This window comes from Camelus dromedarius, unplaced genomic scaffold (assembly GCF_036321535.1).
Source record: "Camelus dromedarius isolate mCamDro1 unplaced genomic scaffold, mCamDro1.pat HAP1_SCAFFOLD_117, whole genome shotgun sequence".
In the NCBI taxonomy this organism is placed as follows: domain Eukaryota; kingdom Metazoa; phylum Chordata; class Mammalia; order Artiodactyla; family Camelidae; genus Camelus; species Camelus dromedarius.
In genome coordinates, this window is record NW_026989731.1 from 87,310 (window position 1) to 112,627 (window position 25,318).

At 40.2% G+C, this 25,318-nt stretch overlaps 1 long non-coding RNA gene across 1 annotated transcript in view; it reads left to right on the forward strand.

Moving 5' to 3' along the window:
• LOC135320498 (uncharacterized) overlaps window positions 1–25,318 on the forward strand; it is a 121,921-nt gene that overhangs the window by 82,290 nt on the left and 14,313 nt on the right. Inside the window, exons 8-12 of the long non-coding RNA XR_010379658.1 lie at window positions 4,019–4,204; window positions 4,952–5,159; window positions 6,078–6,137; window positions 6,668–6,888; window positions 12,971–13,170. This is a non-coding gene — a long non-coding RNA (uncharacterized LOC135320498). The remainder of the gene's footprint in view (window positions 1–4,018; window positions 4,205–4,951; window positions 5,160–6,077; window positions 6,138–6,667; window positions 6,889–12,970; window positions 13,171–25,318) is intronic.

A 25,318-nucleotide genomic window follows, 5' to 3' on the forward strand; every position in this document is an offset into this window, starting at 1 on the left:
CTGCTTTGCAAGCAAGTGCCTGTACATCCTCACTCCAGTCTCCTTGCCTTAAAAAGCAGAGACAACGCTTTGCTTGCATAGTTGAGCTTTTAGATAGCACTCTGCTGGTTGCAAAGCAAGGACCGAGGCCCTCAGCTATAAACGCTGAGCTTGTGTGCTGTTAGATAGTCTATGATCCACAGAACAAGGACCTGGCTGGTCTGGTGGTCTGCTTTGTAATTCACATGTCTAAAAATGTATCTTGCTCCCCTCACCCCATGACTTCCCTAAAGATACACTAATCCTTTGTACTCATTGTGTATTCTACAATCTCTGCTTCATACTGTCTTTCCCGAAGTTCCTATTACTATCACACAACTGTTAATGAATTTTTCCTTTGATTATACACAATAAATAAGGGTGCAATTGAGAGGCTCGTGGAGTTGGCTCCCTACTCCCTCTCGATTTATTGACTTTTTCCACAGAGACTTGAATAATCATTCCATGTCGGTAAGAATTCTGCCAGCCAACCCACAGTTCCAGGTGAGAAGGATGCATGTTTATCTCTCCTACCCGATGGAGAGAGAGGAGAGAATTGAGATATGCTCCCCCATGGTCCCTTCCTGTCCCACGGCCACTGCAGTTCACCTGCAGCCTTCTGGCCTCTGCTCAGAGGGCCTCTGTCCCAGGACTGACTGCAGCTTTTTCTTCCCTTGTCAACATTTCCTGTGCCTTTCAGAAGTTGGTCTCTTCTCTGCAATTCAACCCTGGTAGATGTGATGGTGGTCAGCGTGCTGGTGGGCAGTCCTTTGGGGACTCCCAGGAGACATGCTGATTCTCCTGAGTCTCTCAATCGGGGTTACAGAACAGTCGAACACCGAAGGAAGCCCATTCACGTGAGGTCAACAGAGCATTTTATCACTTTCATTTTATTTTTAAATTTTCAGTGGAGAAATTATTTGTAGCAAACTGTTCCAGATATTCGGCCGCCTGCTTTCCTCACCACCATTTCCTTGTTGGCTCTGGTGCTTGTTTTAAGAACCAGGTTTCTTCTCTGGTCATTTGTAGCAGCTGGGCTTGCCGAAACCTTGATCTGCATTTGAAGCAGAATGCTTCTTCCTGATGTGAAACAGATTTTCTTATTTCTGAATATTTCGTGTACACTCAGCAACTGTTTCAAGTGAAATGCTCTTGTCCAATTTCGGTTAACTCACATTTGCTTATCTCCTACTTTCATGCTGAGGGCAGTTTCTTCTTCCTCTAATAAAAGTTAGCAATTTGCATTTACTAGGGAAGGTACTGGCCCGAGGTGCTTTTTTTCTTACCAGTTTTAATACAATTCAACCATTTAAATATACAGTCGTTTTTACTCTATGCCCAGAATTGTGCATCCCATTTAATCTTAGAATATTTTCATTCCCCCAACAGGAAGCCCCGTATGCATAAGCAGTCATTCCCATCTTCCCCATCCTCCCCCAGCCCCAAGGAGCCACTCTTCTCTCTCTGTGGATTTGCCTGTGCTGGACATTTCATTTAAATCGAGTCACTTCATGTAAGTGGAACCGTCTATTGTGACTGACTTATTTCACACTGAGTAACGTTATCAAAGTTTGTCCACGTTGTGGCCTGGGTCAGTACTCTATGCTTTGCTATTGCTGAATAATATTCCACTGTATGGCTGGGCCCCACTGTTTACCCATTCATCAGGTGATAGGCAATTGGGTTGTTTCTGCTTTTTGGCTGTGATGAGTAATGTCGCCATGAATATTCCTGTAGGAGTTTTTATGTGGATATTTGTTTTCAGTTCTCTTACGTCTGTGCCCAGACAGCAGAGTTGCTGGGTCATTCAGAAACCAAATGTTCAACTCTCTGAGGACCTGCCAGGCTGTTTTCCAAAGTGGCCACGCTGTGTTACGTCCTCACCAGAAAGGGCTGTGCGCTCCACTTCCTCTGTGTCATTATTAGTGCTTGTTACCCTTTTTTTTTATTATAAGCTATTGTTGTGAGTGTGAAGTGGTTTCTCCTAGTGATTTTGACTTGATTTCCCTTACAGCTAAAGATATTGAACATCGTTTCTTTGTGCTTATTGGCCATTTGTATATTTTCCTTGAAAAATACCATTTCAGATCCTTTATTCACCTTTTAATTGAGTTGCCTTTTTATTGTTGAGTTGTAGGAGGTACTTTTTTTTTTATAGATACAAATTCCTTATCAGATAAATGATTTGAAAAAAATTTCTCCTGTGTGTTGTTTTTTCACTTTCTGGATGGTGCCCTTTGAAGCAAAGTTTTAAATTTTGATGAACTCCAATTTATCTCTGTTTTCTTTGTTCCTTGTGCTTTTGGGGTATTATTTAAAATCTGAGGTCTTTTATTTAAAATTTTATATATAAAATAACTTAATTCGTAGGACCGTTCTAGGAGATGGGTGCGGTTGTTGTCCCCAGTGTATGGATAGAAGACTGAGATGCAGAAAATTTCTCTGAAATATCAGTTTCACAACTACCCAGTGCTGTGGGAGTTCAGGCACTCATGTTCGTCCCAAACATCTGTGATCCTCACCACCATGCTCCACTACTGCCTGGAATCGTTAATGAAAACGTCTTTCCTTTTTTGATTCCTTGTTAGTTTGTTTTCTCATTGGGGACCTCATCTCCTCATTTTCCTTTCGGATATCAGTGTAGATTTATTTTAGGTTTCATGTAGTCAGAAGTATTTCTATCAGTTAACTTCTTTATTACTCACTCTCCAGTGATGATTGTTGCTAGTTGACCTAATCAAGTCATGCTTAAGTCTTTCCTTCTCATGACACTAAAAACAGTCATGACTTACAGAATGCTAAAAGCAGAAAGTACTTGATTGATTTTATTTTGCTACCCAATCAAACCAATCAAATAAAAACCCGCTGTTGACACAGATTATAAGCCCTCCAGGATAGGGTCACTGTCTTCCTTGTGTTTCATTTATTTGGTCACAGTGTCTGGATAGTGCCTTGCTGTTCAGCAGTTTTGTTAGGAAACGGTGCTCGTGAATCATTGTAAGGACAGAATTTTGACAACAGACTGTGTTGTTCATTTCACAAGGGAAAAGATAATATAGAAATACTGCTCAGATCTATTTTAATATTAAGCTTGGAATTTTGAGAACAATTCAAGAAACCATACAAAGATTTTTCACTAATTTTAGATCTATCTTAAACACATTATGGTTGCATAGCAGAGTAACTTATCAAGTAGATTTGACAAGAGGAGTGTATTATTGATTTTTTGTTTTATTTGAAATATTCTATCTGTGATAAAGTAATCAGTGCCTATAAATGAACAAATATGTTTGTATTTCTATGCAACATGGGAGCAGACTTCATATGTTTCTATATAATATATATGACTGTGTGTTTTAATCTGTCTGTCAGTGTTTTTATAGTTTTTCAGCAATGTTGTAACATTAGAATTCTAAGAAATTCACTCCCGATACTACTGCAGTTTGTACTGTGTATCCTGTCTTATGTATGGGATTCCACTGTCCCCTAAGTGAGGAATTTCCTCTCCTATTGAGTTAGAAGCAGATTTAAAGGAACTGTGATTTCTAGGCGTTTGCTCTCCATGTGTTTGCACTTGGGTGTCAATCACAATTTTCCCTTTCTTGAGTTTTCATTGTTCAATTAGAATTTTTGAAAATAACTATTAATATGTTTCACTAGTCTCCCTAGTAACTTGATGTTTTTGTGCTTTTCAGTTTTCAAATTATGAAAATTGTAAATGCACACTTGTTTTTAAGTAGTCCTTTTTCACTAGATATTTGTTTACCTCTTTATAGTTAAAATAATTTTTTTCCCAATGAATGAATCACTGTGCATATTTTACAAGATACCTTTCTTTTTATTTTTCTTATTCTAACAGGTATATTCATTGTAGAGAATTTTGAAAATAAGGATAAACCCAGTAATAACTTAAAAATGGCCTCTAATCTCACCTGGAGATACAGTTGTAAGGTTTGAAATTGAGAATTACAAGTCCTCTCATTTTTTTCTTTTTTTCAAGTACGTTTTGGTTACTGAGTCCCTCGAATTCCCATATGAATTGTAGCAGCAGCTAGTCAGTTACTGCAGAGGAGCCGGCTGGGATTGTGATCGAGACCACGTTGAGTATACAGATCGCTCTGGGGAGCACTGCCATCCCAAGAGCGCTGTCATCTGATCCAGGAATGTGCGTGGTGTGTCTGTCCAGGTATTTAGGTCTTCTTTAATTTTTTTTAACAATGCGTAGAGTTTACATAGTATTATTTTACCTTATTTTTTTGCCTTTATACTGAGTACAATTGTGCAAGGTACCAGGATCAGAATTGTATTATAGCCCCGCCACTTGCTGCCACCATGTACGCTGCACTCTTGCTTTGCCCTGTGTAAAATCTTGCACAAAATAGGACCTAAGTAACTCTCTCTTGAATGAATGATTATATGATAGCTGGATGATGCTGGAGAGTCCTTGTGATGATGTCTTTTTCCCAGACTTTCCCCTCTTCTTAACTATGCCTTTTCTCTTCCTTTCCTCCAGCCTCGTTTTCAGCCTGCCTGTGGCATTGATTTTCCCTGAGTGTGGACTCTTCCTTTAACTAGTTCACGATAATGTTTCATGCGGGCTATGAAAACTTGCTAGATGTCAAGAAATAGCAAATTCACTGCATGCTAGTATTTTTAGTCTGTGGTATTATATTATCCATTGAAATTAAATCAGGCTGACACCCTGAGCTCTTTTCTCCTTCCTACGGGTGATACTTCTCTGGTTGCTGTCTGTGCCCTTCCCCCAGACATGGTTTTGGAGTTGAGTAAGTCACCATCAGTGGAGCTCTCTCTTTAAAGATGAAGAGAACATTTGCTCCTTCTCCCTGGTTGGGGACTGGATGAGATGAGGTAACAGATAAAGAATGGAGCCCCATCTCATTCTGACCCCCGCTCTTTCCGTTCCTTTCTCCAGGGGAAAAGAGTACAATTCAAAAATATAAAGATTGTGAGCTAATGAGATAGACAAGACAACCGAACATTTGTTAAATATCCTTTCATGCCGGAAACAAATGTATTATACACACAAAAAGCACACAAATCACGGTAGTACTGCGGTTACAAACGTGGGTCCGAGTTCGAGTCCTGCTCTGGAGTGACCAGTCCTGTGAGATGGAGAACTGGTAGGTCGGCTTAGCCTCTCCCGGACTTGTTTTCTGTCCTGCAGAGATGGGGCTCGCTAGGCGTCCCTCTCCCGTAGAGGTGCTGTGGGGTGTAAATGGCGCGCGTGGGCAGCCCGAGCACAGCTGCTCATTCCTCGTAAGGGCAGGATAGCATCGCTTTTGCGGTGACAGCTTTATGACCGTCCCGTGTAGACTCTTAGTGCTCCGAAGGGATGCCTTGTGGTTTGGAGATGGGATTCTCACTTCTGTAAATACCCAAGGATTGTGTTATTGGGCCGTGCTGATTTGAATCTATTCTTTAGAAAGTACATATTGTAGATATATTTTTCAAGCATGCATGCTTTTTTCTTTTATTATTTATAGTTCTACCCTCTCATCTCTTGGTGTGACTTTTCATGGAATCCAGGAAACAGTCCTAAGCCACCTGCCTCTTCACACTTCTCCGTGGTGGTTTTCTTCCCTGACTAGAAGAGGGTTCTGCATAGGAAATTTTCTTTGTTCCCCTTTTCTTGGAGTCACTCTGTCTCCCCAACTCTCACCTGTCCATCTGTCCATTTCTCTACCCACTGATTCTTCTGACTTGTTCCAAAAAGCATTTCAGGCAGCTTACAGAAGAACAGATACCAAATAAACAGGTGAGAAATGGGGCCAAGTTCAGACAGTGAGGCTAGGAGGCGAGCCTGTGTGAGAGTTGCAGGCGTGAGACACACGCCTCAGGCCTGTGACTTATAAGATCGACAGCAAGAGTGTGCCTGAGGCTCCCAGCAGACACAGGGAAACAGGGTTTGTGGGAGATGCTCACTGGCTGTGAAATAAATAAGTGGCTTAGGAGATGCCCAGACTTTCCAGCTACTAAGGCTTAGGAGAATATTTTGAGTTTCTTCCAAAATCAGAGTATTGCATCTTTTCTTTTTTCAGAGTTCTATGTATAGTTGGTTACATTCTATACCTGGAAATTTCTCCAAAACTGCTTCCCACGTGAGTCCCATTGCTCGGGAATGGGGTGGTTCTGCTCATTGACGGGTGTAGGCCAGAAACAGAAAATGACAGCCTCAAAGGAGCCTGGGATTTGTCAGTTATGTTTTGTCAGTGCTGTAGATTTCAGAAAACGCTTTCACCGTTTCTCTCCATCTGAGGTGGCAGCGTGCTCTCTTAGCAGCATAAGGAGCTCAGGGCCACGGGATGGTGGGGGCTGACTGCACTGCTATCAAGACAGATGTGCCAGTCACTGCAGGAGTGGTGATTTTACATAGTGCATTTCATGTTCTTTAATAGGTTTCAACAGGTAGTTAATTAACTGAGTTAATTAACATTTAAGAAATATGATGCTTTGTTGAAAAGACAGTTATAGGCAGAATATAAGTTGTGAACCCTTTAAAAACGGTTTCATTACTGAAATTTTAATAGGGAAGATTTAGTTTATCTTATTTACACCTCTCTTCAAAAGTAACAAAGAAACAAGACAGAAAAAGCAGAGGATGATTTCTGTTCTTCCTCTCGGCTTGCAGGTGCCCTCACCTCCAGTGGCATCCATCCAGACACCAGCACTGACACTGGCCGTGCTCACAACTGCCTTAGCCCTGAAGACACAACTGACAAATAGAAGGGGGCTACGCCCTAAGACAGCAGGTGCTCTTACTTTGTGGGTCCTTATGTAACTGCGCGGTGTTATTCAGGATCGCCCGTTCTACACTTTGTGACGCTGCTGCCGTGTCTCCTAGTTATTTCTGTAAGTACTAGTGTAATTTTTTCAATGTGTGGTACTAGACATCTAAAAATGCTTTTTTTCAGATGAAAAATAATGTGTATTTAATATAATAAGTCTGAAAAAAGGGACAAAAGTGTCTATCCTGGTCCCACTACTCAGAGATAATAATTAACACTTTTACATCTATTTTCTGTTCTTTTCATCAGTGTGTATTACATCTGTCATAAAAACCAGCGAGCACTCTGTGCCTGTTTACTGTGTGGAGACATCCATTTTCCATTCGGCTTATTACACGTTTTTCTACAGTATTCTCTCTCCCCTGGCATGATTTTTAATGACCAGTATAGCATTCTGTCTTGTGGAGGCATCGTCCATTTTACTTCGGACTTAAATAAACTTTTAAATTCCAAGTATATTTAACTGAAATACTGAAAAGAGAACTCTGGTGGTACCGAAAGGCCCCTACATCCCTTCCCCTTTTTTTTTCTGAGAGTAAAAACTGCTGACAATGTGGTGTATATATTTCATGACCTTTATGCCTGTCATATATATATACACATACATACATACATGTATATGAGAAATCTATGTATATGTGTGTGTATATATGCTGTATTGAAAAATAAGGCCACACTATATGTTTTGTGCAGCTCGGTTTATTCACTGAGGTGTATATCATAGACGTCCTCCCACTCCAGACTCACCCGGTCCTTTCAGATAGAGTAGAGGGGTCTCCTGATGTGCAGTAGATTTGGTCTCTTGTGTAAGGACACCTTTGGTGGGAGAGTACTGTGGACAAGGCCTTGGACCACGCCAAAACGCCTGCCCCTTAGTGCCCACAGCTCGCCTTGATTTACCGCATCATTGTCTTGATGGTGGATACTTAAGTTTTCTCCATTTTCCACTGTCAGAAAGGGTGTTTGACTGGCGTCCTTCTTGTACAAACATTCCTGTGATCTTGTATGAGTATTCCTTTAGTTAAGGTTTCTGGAAATTTAGTCCCTGGATGTGACAATTACATACATCACAGGCTCCTTTCAAGTGACTCTAGAAATTCCTTCTCCTGCGGGGAATGAAAAGATGTAGAATAACTTATGTAACCAATTCTCTATCGCTGGATATGATTTCACTTCAGCTTTTCTTCCCACCATTGTAAAAAGTGCTGTGTAAATGCTCTGATGAGTAAATCTTTTTGAACTGATTTTTTTCTAAACGAAACGATTCCTAGAAGGGGAGTTGAATCTGTGTGTACACACGTTTATCAGAGTTTACATATCCATTTACATGTCGTCCTCCAAACACGTTGCTCACAGTTTGTTCTCTCACAGATGGACACTAGCTAGAACAACTTTTAAAAATATTTGCCAATATGATGAGCAAAAGTGCTTTTTCATTGTTTTAGTTTGCATTTGATGACCAATGAGGTATTCAGCATTTTTCACTTATTAGCCATCTGACTTTTAAAACGTGAATGATCCCTTTTGTCCTTCGCACACAGTTAAGTGAGGGAGCTTCTTGTTGCTTTGTGACAGCTCTTTGTATGTTATGAACATTAACCCCTTGACTTCATCAATATGTATCACGCAGTTTTTACTTGTCATTTCTTGCCTTTCATTTTATTCAGTAGGTTTACTTTTGTTGTGGCCCAAAATATACTTAAGATAGTAAATGTCTTCTTTTTGGGTTTTATTTTTGGTATTATTTTAGAAATACTTTCTTATAATGGTACAAATCTCTTCTGTAGGTTTTTTAATCTCTAAGATGGAGATGATAATAGTACTTGTTATAGTGAGGAGAAGTTGAATTAATATGAGCAAAGAGTTGCATTTGCTGTTATTAGTACTTTTTAATATTTACATCACTATCTGTAATTTTTCTTTGGTCATTATGACAGGAATAGAATTTGTTCTTTCCAGGTGATTCTCTGATTTTCCCAGGACAATTATTGAATTCATACTTTGCTCTTTGATTTGAAATCCCACATGCACAAAATACTTATGTACACTAAAGTCTCTTTTTGAGCTCATGGTTTATTTCTGTCAATCTTACTTTATTACTCCAGCACCATAACTTACATATTGTAAAAGTTTATTTAATATCTGACAGTGTGATTTTTTTTTGATTCTTTTCTTCCATCCCAATTTTTCTTGGCTAGTATTATGACTTTATTATTCCTGAAGAATTCTAAAATTCTTTGTTCAAGTTAAAGTATAAAAACAGATAAGGGTTTTCATAGGATTTTTTAGTAAGTTTTGAATTATATTTAAAAGAGCATTCATTTTACAAAGCTGCTTTCCTCCATGCAATATGTTGATGTCTCTACATTCACATCTCTTAATTTACCCCTCAGTATAGTCCTGTATTTTTCTCCATGTACAACATGGGCATTATTTTTGAGTTTAGCCCAGATTATTGTTTATGTTTTACTTAATTTTGTAAGTGAGAATTTTTTGCAATTATATTTTTTAACTCTTCAAACTGACACCTAGGAAGGCAGATTCGGATTGTCAATACTCACTTTGTAACTTGTCATTTAAAATTGTAAGTATTAAATACTTGTTCCAGAATCCTTTCTTTTCTGTTTTTCAAAATTTGTTTCCAAGATTATCAAAGTGGTCGTAGCTAAGTAGTGTATATGGGGAGACTGATGGAGAGAGGTAGTGTGGCTCATGTACAAACTGTGAGCATTTTCATGGCTGCCTTTAGGCTGGAGAGGCCTCCGAAGAGCCCAGGTTAGACCAGGGATGGCTTTTTATGCACTTGAAAGCCAGCATTCCTGCCTTTGTGGAGAAGCCTGTTGGGCGTGACAGGTAGATGATCAAGGTCCGATGGAGGCCATTGGCTGCACAGAGCGCTGTGACTGTGAGAACTGGCGACCATTAACATGGGAAATGCTTGGCGCCAGGAACACTGCAGGGGAGCTGGGGAGCCTGTGTGTTAAGGATTTTCCAGTCCTGGGAGTGAGAAGAGCAGACTCTGCATTCAGATCTGAGTTTGAATTCATCCTCTCTTGTTTAATGGTCCTCTGACTTTTGTCAAGTTATATATCCGCTTTGAACTCCTGTTTTCTTGTGTCTCAAAATAGGAGAATTACGGCCTGCTGCTAGAGTGTTTGATCAGGGTAAATGATTTGTGTCTATAAGATGCCACGTACTGTCACAAGTTCAGTGAGAAATGGGCTGTTGCCTCTTCTGCAAATCAGTGTTCGACAACACACCTGGGGAAAGCCAGTCCCTAATTTGTGTGTGATGCAAGTAGGAACAAAATTAATGTCTTGCCTTTCGCTAGCAGTATTCTTACTCCTTTGCTTCATTTACTTCTTTCCTCCTTTCATTTCCCCTTTCCCCTCCTCCACCAAAAGAACCTGAGAATATCTCAGAACACTAGATTCAAATTACTTTAAAGGTTGTCTCATCCTCATGAAATGACAGTAACATAAAAAAATCTGTACACATCCCAGAAATCATTGTATTTGATTTACGCACACACGCGCGCGCGCACACACACACACACAATCAGGCTACCTCCCACTTACAGAGGAAGAAGAACCACTTATTCTGAGTTTTCATTCACTGTCCGTGAGAGCAAAGTGTCTTATGCAGACTTTCACCTGGCTTCATGCATGGTGTTTTTAGTTGGATTTCTGCTTTGTGGCCATAGAATTATTCTCCTAACAGAAGAGAGGAAGTGGAGACATAGACATTCTGCTCAGATATTGGTGTCATCATATTTGAGTTGGGAAGGACTTAAGACAGCATAGAGTCGTATCTCTTTATGGGTGAGAATCCATGATAGTGTAACTTGGACAAGAACCTGGATCTTCTGCCATCGTGCCCACGAGGGTGAAGAGGCAACTTGGTGGGGGATGGCAGTGATCCTTCTTGCTTGAGTTCCAGGGTCTTGCTAGTTTTCATTGCTCACCTGCCTTTAGTTAAGGTCCATGTGGCCTCTCATGGGAAGGTCACGCTGTTCTGATAAAGTTACTAATCAGCAAAAAGCTCTGGACCCACTCATATTTCCCAGAGTTTTTTCTGCTGACCTGCTGACACTTTATATAAATGAGACCTAAGAAACTACTGGATATAAAATCCTTTGTGTTATCCTCGAGTTCCATAGGAATGGGGTGCTGTCTCAGGCTGTCTAAGGCTAGATCTGAATAAAGATAGGGTGATAGGCTTTGCTGCTGGACCCTCCACAATCAAATGTGTTTTCCACCTTAGTGTTTAGAATCAGGCAGATGAGCTCAAATCTTGCCTTTACCAGTTATTAGCTTAGTGACCTTGGGGAAGAAACTGTACTTAATTGTGTTCAATTTTCTTTGTTTGTAAATAAGTTAAGTATTTATTTTAAGGTTTTTGATTTAGAGTTGAATGAGTTAATTTCCTCATTTATACCTAAAATACATATCGCGTGGCTCTATGATGGTGCCTTGGTTGTTGATTACTAAGGCACTCGGCAGGGAGAAAGGGGGTGGGGGACCCCTGGATTCTAGAGCTTATTATATTCCAGGATATGCTTGTAAAAGACTGGATGTGCAGTGGATTTTTAGTAAATATCCATTCCTTTCCTAATCCGCATTGATTGTGTATATATCTTTATATTAATATATGAACAAATTTATAATGCAATTTAAATCTTTCTGTAGAATTTAAAATATGTAGTTGTAACAAAAATACGTGAAATAAAATGATTTCACTTTTATTTTCTTTTCAATAAGCAAAACAAAATAAAATAGAAAAGAAAAAAAAAAGGTTTGAAGGAGTAGAAATAACTTTCTTTCCATAGAATCAATTCCCTAACAAAGGTTTTTTGGTTGTGTTGTTAAACAGCATATAAAATTGATAGGTTGTGACATATTGGAAATGAGGAAACAGTGGAGACATACTACCTCCAATGAAGTCATTTAGTTACCACGTCAAAACTAGTTCTGCTTCCTGAATGACAGGCCAGTAAATCGGGAGATGAGGTGTTAGAGCAAGGAATAGTGACTTTATTTGAAAAGTTGGCAGACCCAGAAGATGGCATACTGATATCCTGGAGAACCCTCTTCCCCAAGTCAGAATTCAGTCTCCTTTTTTACTAAAAAGGGGCGGCTGTGTGGTTGGTTGTTGCAAACTTCTTGCTGTACGAATTGATTTCCTTGGAATCCTTTGTTCTTGCAGCTGTCCATGTGGGTCAAATCATGGCACCCCTGTAAAACCTCAAAAAAACAAAGTTTATTCTTTATTTTGCAACTTGCCATCTCTACATAAGTGTAGAAGAGCTAACATCCTTAAAGATCAGAGCCCGCAAAATAGGCCCTCCTGGATATTTCAGGCTAAAGGCAACTTTCTTTTACAAAAGGTGCAGAGATAACAAGTCTTAGCCTAGAAAACAGGGTACAGGTTTAAAGACAAACGAACACATCTAACATGGAGTCAAATTTGTTCTTTTCTATTACAATTTCTTTTTCCACCTCATAGATAATTTTAGTAAGAAACATGAGCAATTTTTTTACTTTTGCTTCTTAATAACGGATAAGTGGCCCAACTACAGTTTTGTGAACAGGGATGCTGTGCGGGCATAGGGGTCACAGCAAATTCTTGTTGGGGGTGGTCGACCCTGCAACATGTCTGATGCCCTGTGAGTGTTGGTGAGAGTCCCCCTAACCAGGGGCTCTCTTCAGGAACCACCATGTGGGCATTGACCTCTGGAGACTTCTTTTTCAGCTGTAGGAAATTTTTTTTAGATGCTGTGATGAAAAAATCACTCCAGCTGGGGATAATCAGGGAATAAAGGAAGGGGAAAAGGGCTTAGAGTAGTGTAGAAGAGAAGGACAGAAGATCAGGGAGCCTGGGGGCTTGGGGGCAGGGCCTCGGGAGAGAGAGTAGCAGAGGTGGGGAGGGGCCCGGCTCCAGAACCAGCTCCTGCACCTTTCCCTGCACCCAAGCCTCACAGCTTTTAATTGGGCCCAAGACTCTTTCCTGTCTGGATGTCACCCTGGGCAGAACGTTGAGAATCGAAGGTAAGGTGTGGGCAGCACTCACCTAGGGGGTCACTGAGGACTTGGTCAAGTCCACAGTGCCTTTTCTAGTCATGTGTCTTCACCTGTTCTTTATCTCAGGATCTGAGAAGCAGGAGCAAGGAACTCAGGGAGAGATCCAGGAAGACATCTGACTCTGTTAAGAGACGACAGTCACAGCGACACGGGGAGCGAGGACACTTGCAGCAAAGTAAAATGACTTCACAACTATTGCATCAGAGCTGCAGGTGTGAGAGAGCCTAAGCCTGTCTCAGAGTGCAGGGGACAAGAGGAAAGGAATGGTAAAATTAACACTGACAATTGAAATTTTGTTAAATAGCCTGCTAATATTAATTGTATCAAATGAATGTATGCAGGTGTATTTCTATGATCATTTTAGGTACACACAACCCCACCAGCCCCTCTTTCTCCCATCGGGGATGGGCTTTCTCAAGCACAGTGCCCCTCCTGGTTGAGTGGGCCACGCTGCGGGTCCTCGTCTGGGGCCAGGCTGCTGCAGGACACTGAGTCCCCGAGGCACGGCCTGGGAGACATGACAGGAACATCTCTGCTCATAACTGAGAGCCTCCGTTTCCCCCTGCAGTGTAAGAATGCCGGTGACTCAGTTAGAAGCATGCATCCAACCCGTCCTTCCGTGTCATCACCATCTAGAATCGGTGCCTGAATCTTCTGAATTTCTCCAGAATGTGGTTTAAAATCACCTTCGACAATTGAGTGTGTGTCCTCTTACAAGTGGAGGAATTGCTGCCGTTTCCCTGGAACTTACTCACCACTAGTCCATCTGATTTTTCTGTGCTAGGATTCAGTATGGCATGCTAAAAATTCTGCAGTCAGATCTTGAAACACTGATGAAGAGGATTATTTATTTTATTTCTTTATATGATAGTGTTTTACTTTCAAAATTCAGAGTTTTCGGTTCTTTCAAAAAATTTTTTGGGGGTTGGAGAAACAACTTTGCTCTTACCATCTCTGTGACCTGTTGCTTTGTGCCTCTCACCTGTCTTCTGTCACTTGTGAGGTGGTTCCATTTGTGACCCTGTCAGGGTTGTTCATGTTATAAAACATATAGTCTGTTAAAGTACAGTCCCTTTTACTCCGAAGACATTCCACAAATACTCCTTAAATCTGGGTGTGGTTTTAAGAAGACAGAATCATTAGAACATGTACTTGCAGGTTGCTAGTGCAAAATCCCCAAATCAATAGTCTAGCTCAACATCTAAAATCTTTCTAATCTACCTTGGATTTGTATGGATAAGTGAAGCAGTTTGCTAAGAACTCAAGACCAGGGTTAGAATACAGGCTGGTGTAGCTCAGCAGGTCCTCCCAACCTGATGCTCTGCCAGAGGGAGGGGCCGAGGGGAGAGGGCTTGTCCTGCCCTCCCTGAGCTGACAATTTGATGGCAAAGATCTTTATCAGGTGAAGAACTGGGAGTTTCTTCTAAGAAGAGTGGGTTTGAAAAGAGTCCTAAAACCGCGGGAGTGACACAATCCCTTTTGTCTCAAGTACGTGAGAGCGGCTGTGGGGACACTTGGGAGACTCGTGAGTCCAGGTGTGCAGTGTTGGTGGCTTCCACTTGAGCGGTGGGACGGTCAGTGTGTAAAAGCGAACAGATTGAAGGCATGTTTAGATGGTAAAAATGAAAGGATGAATGCTGTCTGTGAAGGTAGGATGGAGGAAGGCCCAGGTTTCTGGGTGGATTAATGAGGTAAGTGATGGTCCTGCTGTGCTCTGAGGAGGGAAAGCTGCAGAGGGAGCTCTGGGGGAAAACTGATGAGTTCAGCTGTGGGTGAAGTGAAAGGCTGTTAGATGTGTGGACTGGGAGATCTGGTGAGAGCAGGTACTGAGTAGGAGGAGGGGAGAGAGACCTTCAAATCATTTTGTCTTGTGAACATACAAATAAGTATGAGTAATGACACACAACACCTCTATATTCTGGATTAAAACCCAGTAACATTTTTCTATATTGACTGCAGAGGTTCTTAATTATTTTTTAATAGAAATAAAAAAATAGAAACAAAATAGTGAAGTTAATGAACATCTTAGAGTTGATGTGTGTCCTTGTATGTATTTTGATACCTCATCTGTTTATAACCATAATCTACAAAAAGTTAGCTTGTTTAGCATAAGAGTTAAACAGAGGGACGTGAAACACACTGTTGGGGGTTGAGGCTGATCACCTTGGGCAAACTATGTCGCCTCTCTGTCCCTTAGTTACTTCTTCTGTGACTGCCTCCAGGCCCCTCATCACAGCTGATTTCCTAGACTAGATGTTGGGAGGGAGGCTGCTGAAGTGGCTAAGAAGTGGTAACTGCTTGGGATACTGAAGAGAGAGACGAAAACCGATTAAAGCCGAGAAACTGAGTACAAATACCCTCAAAAAAGGAAAAAAAAAAATCACAAAGTGTTTTGAGCCACTTAGCGTAAGGGAAACAAAATCACGTGGACCCAATTTTCTTGAGCATATGAGTATAGTGGGTGGAAGGGTGTCATCAGAAAAGTGTTGAGAAAAGGCCTTTTGGTTTCCCTTGACATTTGCAGTAAGGATGGGAGCAGAAGCGAAAACCCCCTGTTCACTGTGGAAGGTGCTCTTTTTTGCAAAACTGACCAAAGGTTGGAGACAAGTCATCAGCGGTGCTGGCAAATGAAGAGACTTCTGGATTGGGTGGGGCACTTGCTGTGACTTCCAGGTGGCCTGCTGGCTGGGGGCTGTGAGGCGGGCAGTAGGTTTGCAGGGTGACCCGGGCATAATTCCTGGCTCTGAGGCTGCTGGTCTGACTAGCAGACCTGAGCACCCGCAGACTTAGTGGGGCAGCTCGGGATGTGGCCTGGGACACCTGCCTTTCTGAGGGCAAGAAGAGGGCTCCCCTGAGGGGGTGTCCCTGTGGAGAGTGGAAAAGTCCTCCTGCAGGGGAAGAAGTGCCTCTGAGCAGGGGGAAGGATGCACAGGCAAGACCAGCCTGAGCATGGAGGTTTTGGGAAGCCGGAAGTCATAAAGTGGCCCAAGCAGCCTTGTTCCTGCGAGATTGGAAGGAAAAGATGCTGAAAAAGCAGGCTAGGGTCAGACCGTGTTGTGGGTTATGAGTGACAGTAAAGGACTGGTCAGGCAGGCACGAGAGAACCCTGTGGGCGTCCCAGCTGGGGCATCACGCCAGAGGGAGGAGCAGAGGTATGGACTTTGCCACTTATTAGCTGTGTGACTTTGAGCAATATCACCCCAACCCTCTCTATATATATCTTCATCTGTAAAGTGACACAGCTCGTGTCATCAGAAGGCTTAGTTTAGCTCTGATCCTTTAGTCCAGTCCTGTCAGTGCTGCCCTGCAAGGTTCTGCAGCAGCTGCTCTTACCCTGAGAAGGGAGGGCGTAGAGGGACATTGTAGTGCCCGAGGGCAGGAAGGGGTTGCTTTAAAAGCAGACATGTAGCCGCCTGCAGCTGCAGGCCTGCAGGCAGTTTGGTTGATGGTCCTGGAGAGGACTTTGGAGGCCATAGCATCATCTTAAAACTTGTTTTCCCTTGGGGACCGGATTTGCCTTTGCAGATTAATGTTGAAGATTTGGGCTTCTGGCAAAGCTGTTTTCAGAGATGAGTATATACATAACATATAGTATAAAATAAAATGCTTTTATTTAATCTGTGGGACTTTGTAGCTGTTTGGAGCAGTTCTGTTGGCCTGGTCTCCACGGAGGACACTAGGGGTCAGCAGAGCGTGCGGGAGGGCAGGCCAACCGCTGTGCTTCTGCGGGGGGTTCTCCCCAGCATGGAGCTCTGTTAAGTTGAATCTTCTCTGAGTTTGGTTGCCAAGCGTGCAGACAGCAAATTAATGAGTTCTGGTGGGATTGTATAATGACAGGAAGAAAGAGGAAACCGTAGTTTTTCGGGACTAGAACATGCTTTTGGTTCCTGACTCAGTGTGTTCCATTACAGAATTGATGAGTTGTGTCTATTCTGGGACTTCATTGAAATAATCGTTCAGCCTAAAATTTAAGAGTTATGTTTTATTTGGCGGGAGGCCTCGAGCCTGGATGACAGCCTCTCAGATCTCTGAGGGACTGCTCCCAAGAGGTAGGGGAGGAGCTTGGATAAATAGGAGCTTTACAACAAAGACCAGGTACTTGGAACAATAAAAGATTGCTTGTTATCTAAAGAAAGCCAGATATCTCAAGTTCAAGTATTTAGTGCTTTTCTATGTATGGGATGAAGCAAACATATGGGTTATTGAATTCATTCCTTTGGCAAGCACCTAGCTATCTAGGGACAGTATCCTGTCCTTTCTTATTCTGAGTCTGCTCAGAGGGCACCACTGTGAGTGGCTGAAAGGCTGGGTTTCAGGCATATCCTCGCTGGGGTGTGGCAGCAGCTGCTGAGGGCTTGGTCTCAGCATTCTTTGTTTACTGACATGGTTGCAGTATTTTCACTCACATTGTAGTATTTTCATTCACAGTGCTCCCCCTTGGTCCTAAATTCGACCTATATTTTGAGAGACATTTCATGACCAATTTTGTCCCACGGTGCTAGGATGGCTCATTCCTATTTCAGGTGAAGAATTTTCTGAGCTGCCATTCAAGGTGTTAGGTTTTTTTATCAGGGCCTGTTGATACTAAAAGTTTTCTGGATCGCCTGTCTTACTAGTCTATTATGATCCAGGAAATGTTTGCCCTTCGTTGCTCATTCCCATACCTAGAATCACACTATTACATTTATTTTATGCAGGGTTAAAAATTTTATCTATTTCTTCAGGATGTTTAGCCATCATCAATCTTGTAGGCCTAGTTACACGTTGGGAAATGTAACAGACAACAATTTAATAAAATAGAGATCATATAACTAATATAGCTAGTAACGTTTTTAAGTAACGAGTAAGAATTTAATAGTAGAGAAGTTGTATATTTGGGTTAAAATTTTGCTTGTATTTCTGATTGAGTTTGAGTGATCTTATGAGAAAGTTCATATTTATGGTCAGGCTCCGAGCAGGTATTAATTGGCCAGGTGAGTTCTCCCACGTTGTAAGATCAACAGTGGCCTAAACAGAACTATAAATTATTTTTAGAATAACGTTTCTGAGGGCTATCTAGTTAGAGCCTTGGAGTAGGGAAACCCACCAAGGTAACACAGAAGTACTAGACATAGGTAATTTACCATAAACTTAACAATTGGAGTAGTTCATAATCAAAGGTAGGAGAAATTGTCAAAGTAATTGGTATACAAGCCTGCTCCGTTGTCTTGGGTCAGCTGTCGAGCTCAGATGTCGTCTTCTTCTCATCCTGGCCTGGTAGCTTTTTCACCATTTTGGCATTGTTTTCAGGTGAGCAAGTGCTCTATAGGCCAGTGCATTGCAGTGGCTGTTTCTGATAGGAAATGAATCCGAAATTCCGTTTCCTTCAGCTTTTGTGTGTATGGTCTAGTTAAGAGTACTTGATAAAAGGTCTTTCCATTCAGGTTGGAGACAGTTCTTTAAGTCATGCATGTTCCAGTATGTATAATCCCCTGGCTTAGGTCATGGAGCATTGGAAATTTACACAAGGATAGATTACTGAGCTTCGGAAACAAACCTAGAGTATCCTTTTCATAATTAAATTAAACTGTACAGCAATATGACATAAAAGCAAGGAATGATCTGGGAAGTGTCTTAGTAAATATAGACCTCAATTAACAAAACTAGAACTTAATATCCAGTAAAATATAAGATTTTTTCTCTCTAAAATTACCCTCATTTTTCTCAAAGCCAAATCAAGATTAATTTCTTTACAAGTCAAGTCTGATTATTTGATCATATAGGCTTTTTTAAATTGGCTGTGTTGGAACTTTTAATAAGGAGTCTCAGGGTAGAATGTTAATAAGATTTGCTAAGGCCTGGAAAGCCCCGTCAATGGCTTGTCATGGATTTCTGCCTTACAAATTTAGGTAAATTCTTTTCTCTTTAAAATCCTTAAAATACCTTGAGATTCCTATATCTGTTAGGAGATGATCTTCCTCATTTGTCTGATAGAGCCACTGGGGACCTAAGAGTTTTTAGTCTATTGAGGGATCAGATAGAGAGAAAAGATAACTGTTCCAAGTCTGATTACATAGGTATAATTTATCAAATTGCTGTGAATCATAGCTAGCTTAAAGAGAAGAGATTCTTTATGTCTGGGAAACAGGTTAAAAGCCAGTAGTATTTTAAACAAAATCAAAAATTATAACCATATTCACCAGTTTACTCAGTCCCATGTAACTAATTCTTTTAATCACAGTTTTCATTGGAAATTTAAAATTTCTTACCCAGTTTAGTTCACTGCTATAGTTTGAAATTTATTAGAAATCAGTAAATCTCCTTGAAGAGCAAGCATTTTGCAAAACCATCAGAAGACAACCATTAACTGTCTATAAATGACAAAAGATTTAAAATCATGGTTAAACACCATTACACTATAATCGATAAAGAAACCTGGTCACTATACCCAGAATTATCACTGGTAACATTTCAGATATACCAGAATTTTAGGGAGTCCATATAATTTCTACAATATCTATATTAATAATATTTTCTCATACAATATAACCTTAGAAGATTTATTATTCATTTGACAATATCATGTTATTTAACACGCCAATTGAAACTTACTCTTTTAAAATCTCTCTTTGGGATGTTTCAGGGGCCATCTGTAACTTCCCAAACTTAACTGGAGATTAAAAGAACTTTAATTAGAAATTGATATCTGGGGATCTTTTTAAAAGATTTCAGAACACTTGGTCAGATAAACATATAGGTCACTGTAAAGCAGTACTTATTCATTAACAAGAAAATACGTCAAAGGTAAAGGCAGAACAGATCAGTTAAGTGGTATAAGAAGGTTTACAATCTGTTGCTGAAGGTGGATTAACATTTCAAAAAACATGTTTCCTCTTAACAGCGAGAAAACCAAATCTAGTCTTGTACCAACTTACTTCTAAGATTCATTTACTTTGCCCAAGTTGATTCTAAATTTAGCCAATTCCGACAACGTACGAAACTCTTTCCTTAGGGTACCTCTTCCACAAGCCTTCCACAGCTTTCTATTCTCATATTAGTGTGTCCCTTATTTTCTCTTCCATTCAGAAATAACCAGCTTCAGGACAAAGTCACTATTTTTCATTAACAAAATATAATTCCATTCTTATATCTTCCTTTACACATTTATCTTACTTTCCTAGGATACTGAGATCATTCCCTTAAAAATAGAGTCTATTTCAGGGTGGCACCAACCATTTATTAATATATCTAAACACCTTTAGTTTCTCTGTAAGAGTAAGTTAAATGTTAAGTAATTCATATTTCAATCTTATTTTATCTGAAAATGGCATAGCTATTAAATAAAATCCTATCATTTAACTTAATTTAGCACAACTCTAGAATTTAAAGATACCAAACATTTAGAGATTATGTTAAGCATACATTTTAAAAATATATTTTAAAAATTTACCCAAAGCTCTCATCTCATTTGCATTTAATTTACTTAAAATTTTACCACACCACATTACTGTTATTTTTTTCTTGACAAATCTTCACCAGATATAACAGAATCTTATTTGACTTTCATTAAACCTAGGTACAGTAAAGGTATTATACTTAATATTGATGACTTTAAAGATGTCTATATTAATTAGAACAAACTTAAACTAAACAATATCAAATATTATCTTAATATTGAATTTTTCCAGTTCACGTGATGCTGAAAGTCAATTTGTTCAGTTTTTATTTTAAAAATACTTAATTTGTAAGCTCTTATTTTTTACGTCAATTAAGCAGAGATCTTTGACTTTGATTTTTTTTTTTAGCTGTATAAATATCTCACATCTGTAATGTGTACGCAGGTTTATAAACAGACAAAAGCTAGAGATCTCATAGCTTCACTTTAAAAGTTAATTATAATATAGGTATAATAATAGTTCTAGTAGGCTGAATTTGCTTGCTCAAATCACTAAGGCTTACTATTTATGAAACAGATATTTAAGATTTCTTGACAAAGTCTGAAGGACCCGTCAGAGTTCTGAGTTCTAAAATGCCAAAAATTTCTTGGCCCTAAGTTTTATCTCATTGAGCTAACTAGGCTCAGTCCTAGGTCACTGTTTCTGTATTTACATTTCTGGTCTGCAAGACAAAGACACACGCTTCCAGTTCCCCAGAGAACTGCTCTGTCACCCAGAACCAATTGTATCTCCGTAATTGGCATTTTTTTTAGCAATCAGGAGAGCTGTAAACAAAGAATTCAATGTTTTAAAACTTTAAGGTTTACTTTATCATGTCTTCCAAAGCTTGCATAAGGTATTTAGTGATGTCTCTTTTCCTTGAGTTATAAGTTAAACCCAGGGTAAACCTCTTATTATATTTTTTTTATTAGCCATTGTATATTAGTTTTTAGTTCTACGTTATATTGGATGGCTCATGTAACTCTATTGGTTTCCTTTACTTTGTTCAATTAATATTTTCTGAGGGACAGATATGTGCCCAGCCTTATAATACCAAGAAGGGGAAGCGTTTTTCCATTGAAACAGATCTATCCCACAACATAATTAAGCAAAAGGTTTATATAAAGACCATTTAAATATACCAATTTTATAAATATTTATCTCAAATTTTTTAAATCTTATACCTTTAATTTTTATATTTATTAGGTTTAATCAATAATTTTTATTTCTAGAAGGATTGCCAGAAACTTTTTGTTGTTGTTGTTCATTGTATCTAATTTTATAGAAAAGTCTCTAGGATGCCCAAGTTTCAGCCAAAGTGCTTAGGTCCTACTCAATTTTTAATTTGATTAATTGGTCTGTTGTCCCAATCATTAATCAAGTATATCAGTCTATATATACATATATTTTAAACTGTGGCAAATAAAATGGACTTGTTTGAACTTTAATGTTGGGGGACAGTAGGTGATCTCTTTGGCCCTTTTTTTTAACTTTACTAGTGTAGTATCATAACCTTGTATCTATTCCAAAAATGTCCATTTTATTTATCTCATTCAAAATAACCATATAAAAATATTTATCCATTTGGGATAAGCCCTTATCTTTTTTTTTCTGACATTTTTACAATCCTTTTTCCAGTTATTCAACTTAATTACCAATAATTATTCTAAGTTTTTATTAACATCTCTAGAACCATCTATTGGAAAGGAAAAACACAAATGTAGCTTTTCAAAACAGTTTTTTTTTTTAACTAAGTTCTTAGGTTAACAATTAGATATATTTTTCTATCTTTAAACTTGATTTTAATAGGTACCAATTAAACAGCTGTTTATCATGAGATCTCTTTCAACTTTCACAAATTTAAAAGCTTTTCCAAATTAAAGGATCCATCATATGGCCATCAATTTATATATATATATATATATATATAGTGATTTTAAATGAATAAGATGAAGAGGCTTTTCCACATGAGAGTGGGGGTGTTGCCTAAATAAAATTCAAAGCTTTACTCTCCAAAAGCTAAAGGCCTTTGTGGTCCAGGCTGATGCAACAAAGTTTAAGATGGCAAAATATCTGAAAATTGGTACAAACAAAGAATTGCTTAGAATCCAATTTATTTACGTGGCCACCATATGTACGCAATACTTGTACCTTTTGTATGGCAGAGTCCAAGGTTTCCTTTAAAAAGAAAGTAAACATACATATACATACATAAACACACTTAAAAGACCCAGAGAAAGATAAAACGTTTACATTTCAAGGACACAGGAAGAGAAATTCAAGTTCCCCCTAAAGTGGATTTTGTTTTTATAAGTTCAGAATTCCAAAAAATGTTTCTATCAGGCCTGATTATTTACTTTCAGATTGAGATTTTCTTTTCTAATTCCCAATTAATGTTGTAAGTTTTGTATGTACATAAACCTGGCTGGGGTATTAATTGGAGGCTGGCAATCTGTCATTTCTTTTTCTTTTCTTTTCTTTTTTTAATTTTTTTTGAAAGTTCTATTCCCCATTGTAAGGTCGGGTACTCAGAATAAATTTGCTAGTAAGATTTCCCGCAGGGACAACTCTATGGCATGAAGTCTTTGTCTCTACCACTCCTGAAAGATTCTCTGTCACCCGAGAAAGCTGTTACCAGCCAGGAGGATGGTCCCATTTTTGGAGTTGAAAGGTTCCTCGTAAGAGTTTTACTTTTATCCTGAAAAATTCAATGGATGTAACCAAATTGAGGAAAACATTAGACCAGCCTCTTACCTAACCACTCAGTCCTGAACCCAGTGTTTTCAACTTGGACCCACTCAGGACGTCTCCACTGGGTGAGTATTTTCCTAATAGGTTTCCACCAGCCCACTTCTGACGTCTCTTCAATGTGGGTATTTCCCGTTACCTTTCAACGAGGTCCCACCCAGTATGTCTCCACTGGGTGGGTAATTCCCCCCAGTCTCCTTCAACTGGAGGGCCAGGTACCTGGAAACACCGCCAAATAAAACTCAGGATTATCAACCAATATATGAGATCCGAGAACCAGGAGAGACTCACCCAAATTCATCTGGACTCCCCGAGGAGGCGGATGGTCACAAAGGGCCACTGCTGGTACAAAGGCCCCAGTTACTCGGAGAGTTCAGGTGGAGAAAGTCTGCTCTGGGTCCCTTCATGGTGTCCAAAACAGTTGACTGAAATACATGTGCCACCTAAAATTTAAGAGTTATGTTTTATTTGCGGGAGGACTCGAGCCGGGATGACAGCCTCTCAGATCTCTCTGAGGGACTGCTCCCAAGAGGTTTGGGATGAGCTAGGATATATAGGAGCTTTACAACAAAGACAAGGTTGTTGGAACAATAAAAGATTGCTTGTTATCTAAAGAAAGCCAGGTATCTCAAGTTCAATAATTTAGTGCTTTTCTATATATGGGAGGAAGAAAATATTTTGGACTCACTGAATTCATTCTTTAGACAAGCACCTAGCTATCTAGGGCCAGTATCCTGTCCTTTCTTATTCTGAGTCTGCTCAGAGGGCACCATTGTGAGTTGCTGCAGCGGCTGGGCTGCAGGCCTTTCCTCGCTGGGGTGTGGCAGCAGCCGCTAATGACTTGGTTTCAGCATTCTTTGCTTACTGACATGGTTGCAGTATTTTCATTCACATTGTAGTATTTTCATTCACGGAATGATTATGGATAATCTGCAAACTTGGAAAGCAGCCGAGATGGAATTACTGCAGGTACCTTCTACTTTAATAAGCCGTGTGCAAACATAAACATGGAGGAAGCATACGTTTGGATTTGGTGGTGTAGGGAAGGGTTTCTGCACATTACAGGAGAACGCAATGCAGAATTCCTTAAGTCCACCTTTCTTTTCTGTAGTGGTTTCTGAGAACAGTTTATGGTAATTAACCAACATTGACAAACGGTGGCACACATTGCATTTAAGAGCTGGCCGACTGCACACTTAGGTATTGGACATGTGGAATTCATAGGCAAGTGATCAGGTGGCTGGGAGAGAGTTGGAGACAAGGCCTGGGCCCAGAATCCGGTTTAAATCGCCATTTCCTCACCATAGGGCCTTGGACTAGAATGTAACCTCTCTTAACCTGTTGGTGAATCTGTGAAATGGGCATGATATTATTCGTTTCTTCCTGGGATTGTTGTAAGTTCTGAAGAGTATTGTAGCACACATGAAGCACTTAACACACTGGCATTTATCAGTGTTCACTGTGTGCGGCCGCCCCACTTCGCGTGTGTCAGAGCCGTAAAGGCAGCATTTGTCTGTTGAGGACGCACTGGTAGCCCCTTGGCTAGGTTATGAATTTGGTGATTTCCTTTAATCCTTGTAACTCTGTGTGCCATGGGCATTTATTTTCATGGACAGATGAGGAATCTCAGGGTAAAGAAGACTGTAATTTGCCCAAAGTCAGATCATAATTTTGGGTGCAGTGGCCTCGGTTCAGCATGTGCCCCAGGGCCTTCTGCCCTCTCCGTTCAGCAATAGAGCCAGATGTGGGGTCAGCTGTTTCCCAGCCCAGAATATCTGGCAGGCCGCAAGACACACTGGCCCTGCGCTGCTTGAGCAAAAACTCCGGGGGGAGGCAGTTATAAAAGGGATAAACATAAAAACAGATGACAGCAAACTGTGATCAGCACTGAGAAGGAAAGGAACACACCTCGCAGTGCAGAGCTGCGAGCTTTCCCATCAGTGCTGCTCTGGGGGCGTTCATATCGGCTAAACAAACTCTGCTGCTGCACCAAGGCAGGAAGGCAGGGAGCGTGTGGCCAGGTAGACAGGGCCTTGCTATCATACTCATTACCCATTAAGCTGCAGCTGTCACGGGCAATTACCTAGTAAACAGTTGTCGGCAATAATCATCACGCACTTTTCTTGGTAGTTTTATTGGCCCCACCTTTGAGATGAGGTCATTGAAGCTGGGGAGTTTGCTGCATGCCCGTGATCACCTTGGAAATACCCCCACTGGTCTATCAACCTAGACTGGTGTGGCTGTCATGTCC